We start from the raw sequence: 3,439 nt of genomic DNA, 5'->3' as shown, positions 1-3,439 counted from the left end.
ATTTAATTTTTGTGGCAATATTGAGTCTTCTTATTCATGAACATGGAATATCTCTTTATTTCTGTAGGTCTTCTTTGATTTTGTTCATCACAGTTTTGTGATTTTCTTTATATAGGTCTTGTACATATTTTGTTAGACTTATACCTAGGTATTTCTCTATTTGTGTACTAATAAAATGGTGTTATATTTTTAATTTCAAATTCCACTTGTTGATTGCTGGTGTATAAGAAAGCAATTAATTTTTGTATATTAACCTTGTATTCTGCAACTTTGTTATAATGAATTGTAAGTTCCTGAGGTTTAAGATCAATCTTTTGAAAATAACTTTTAATTAAAGTGTAATATATATATAAATATATATATATATAATTGCTCAATTCAAAAGTGTACAGCAAGATGAATTTTCAAAAAGTGAGCAGCCTGTGTAATCAGCAATCCAGAAAGTTCCTTCTTCTTTTTTAGTCACTTTTCCCCCCAAAAAGTTACCCCTAATTTTTGGTAAGCTTTTTTGAGTTTATGTTTTTCTGTCACATCAGTATTTATAATCTCTGAAGAAAATAAAACCTTTAGCATTTCTAAAAATTTCTGTTTGTCTTCCTGCTCCCCAAGACTCAGGTTTTCATAATATCTGTTATTTAAAAAACACTCTATATTTTAGCTCCAGATTTTTTGTTTTTTCCTGGCGATCGTCCATTTATTTTCACTGCTATACAGTATTCCATTGTGTGATGATACTAGAACTCATTCTGTTATTGATTTAAGTTATTATCAGTTTTGGGCTATTAAAAATAGTGCTATTATGAACATTTATATACAGGTCTGTTGGTAAAAATATACATAAACTTCTGTTCGGCATATACATAGGAATGGAATTGAATATATGCATATGTTCAGCTTCTGATTATACTTCCAAGCTATTTTCCTTCCAAAATGACTGTGGAAATAATAATTCCCACCAGGAATGTATTAAAGTCCTGGTTGTTCCACATCCTTGCCAACATTTGATACTGTTTAGCTCTTTCCTTTTAGCGATTCAGGTGGGATATAGTGACTTTTCTCCCTTTTTCATGATAAAAGTATACTTAAAAATATATAATTGGGCTTCCCTGGTGGCACAGTGGCCGAGAGTCCGCTTGCCGATGCAGGGGACATGGGTTTGTGCCCCGGTCCAGGAAGATCCCACATGCCACGGAGCGGCTGGGCCCGTGAGCCATGGCTGCCGAGCCTGCGCGTCGGAAGCCTGTGCTCTGCAACGGGAGAGGCTACAACAGTGAGAGGCCCGTGTTCCGCAAAAAAAAAAAAAAAAAAAAAAAAAAAAAAATATATATATATATATATATATATATATATATATAAAATATGGTGACCTACAGAAAATGGTAGTTTTATTGTAATGTCCTTAATAGGCAAAATTTAAAGTTGGTTTCCAAATTAAATTTGAAATTTCACACATCTCTGAAATCTTTAAAGTCTTGTTTATACATTTTTAAGGATTTTTCATTGCAAGGGAGCTTATTTTTTAAACATCTCCTACCATCCTGTGCCAGTACCTTTTGCTTTATAACAAACTACCCCAAAGCTTTGTGGCTTAAAACAACAGTCATTTTCTTATATTTTGTAGATTCTTCTACATGAGAAATCTGGGTAGGACTCAGTGGGGTGAATCTTCTCCTCCTCGTGGTTATCAAGAGAGGTTGGTCAGTAGTCTGGCCTGGAGAGTCAAAAATAGCTTCATCCACGTATCTGGTGCCTTGAGGGAAATGGCTGGAAGGTGGGCCTCAGCTGGGACTGTCAACGGGAATGCCTACATGTGGCTTCTCCAGCATGATGGTCTCAGGTAGTCAGATGGCTTTCCTCAGATCGAGTGACCCAAGATAACCAAGTGGAAGCTGCTTCTGACTGAGCCTCAGAAGTCACCCAGCATAACTTCTACCACATTCTTCAGGCTCTTTGTCCTCTGAGTGATAGATTAATAGATAGATTACAGGTCAGGCCCAGAAGGATCTTGACTAATCCCACGTGTACTTTACAGATGAGGAATTTGAGGCCTAGAGAGGAAAGGGACTTTCCCAAGGTCTTACTTCAAGTAAGTAGCAGAGTTCCGGCTTGCACAGCCAAAATACAGCCTCCAATGGGTCTTAAAGAATGTCAACACTTGCTTTCCACTTTGGACTTCCTGAAACTAAAGCCACTCATTTCTGTTTCACGTTCATTGCCTCACCATCACAATGTCCTTTTGGCTTCTTGGTTCAGGAGCAAAATCAATGCTGGCAGTCTTCTGTGCCCAGAGAGGCCTGTCCCAGCCCTGGCCTGGGTCTCAGCCTTCAGAGATGGATGGGGGAAGGGAGGAACACAGATATGGCAAGTTGGGATCCATATAACCAGCCCCGCTCCAACCACCTCCTTGTACCCAGACACAAGTAGCTTCTTTTGATCCCAAAGTCCAAGAATTCTCTGAATTCAAGAATCAAGTAGCAGCCAGTTTTGAAATTTTCTGGGCATCCAGGATTTAACCTAGGGTTGTGATGACTGAAGTCAGGCTGAGGATAAATTGGAGGTGATGTAAAGCAAGAAGACACAACTCTTAAGGCCAGGTCCAAGAGACAATAACTCTGTTACATTAAAGTCTATTTCCTCTGTTCACTTCAAACAAGCAGACTATGGGGCCCAGAGTAGGGATCCCAGGCTGGGCTATCAGACATCCCATAGCATCAGCAGCTGGATCTTCCTTTTTTGGCCATGCCTCGAGGCATGTGGGATCCTAGTTCTCCAGCCAGGGACTGAACCCTTGCCCCCTGCAGTGGAAGCACGGAGTCCCAACCACTGGACTGCCAGGGAATTCCCAGCAGCTTGATCTTGAGGGAAGAGCAAGGGCTGGAGAAAAAGCAGGCGGCTGGCACGTTGCTCTGGGATCTGACTAGTAATGATGTGGAGAACAGCCTGCTAAGAAGCCTCTCAGAACTCTTTGTAATCCACCAGCCCAGTGCTTTCGGCACAGAGAGCAGTTCTGCAAGTCGGTGATAAGCTGAGTGTGGGACACAGGCATGCTGTCAGGGAAGTCACCTTAGGCCAACAGTGAGAGTCCCCAAGGCTGTCTGAGTGCCTGGGAAAGAGGGAGAAGTGGCATCTGTGGAGGACTCTTTCTTTCTTGCTGGGGTGCCTTTCTCCAGCCAAACGAACACAGGAGCCATTTCTTTTCCTTCATACTCCCCTGCTCAGCAGACTCCGTGGCTTCGTCCTCTCCAGAAGCAGGAACAGCCAGCACAGGATTCTCAAGGCTGACTGGACTGGCACCGGGACCCAATTTCACTTCAACGCACATCGCAGGAGGCTGGCGCCGACTAACTTCAGATTTTTAAAAAATGGTTTAAAAATTTTCATTATGCCTCTTGTTTTTTTTTAACACGTCTAAACAAATTTATTAGTATTTGCTTGTAGT

Source organism: Delphinus delphis, chromosome 2 (assembly GCF_949987515.2).
Source record: "Delphinus delphis chromosome 2, mDelDel1.2, whole genome shotgun sequence".
NCBI classification, from domain to species: Eukaryota; Metazoa; Chordata; class Mammalia; order Artiodactyla; family Delphinidae; genus Delphinus; species Delphinus delphis.
Note: the sequence above shows the minus strand (reverse complement) of the source record.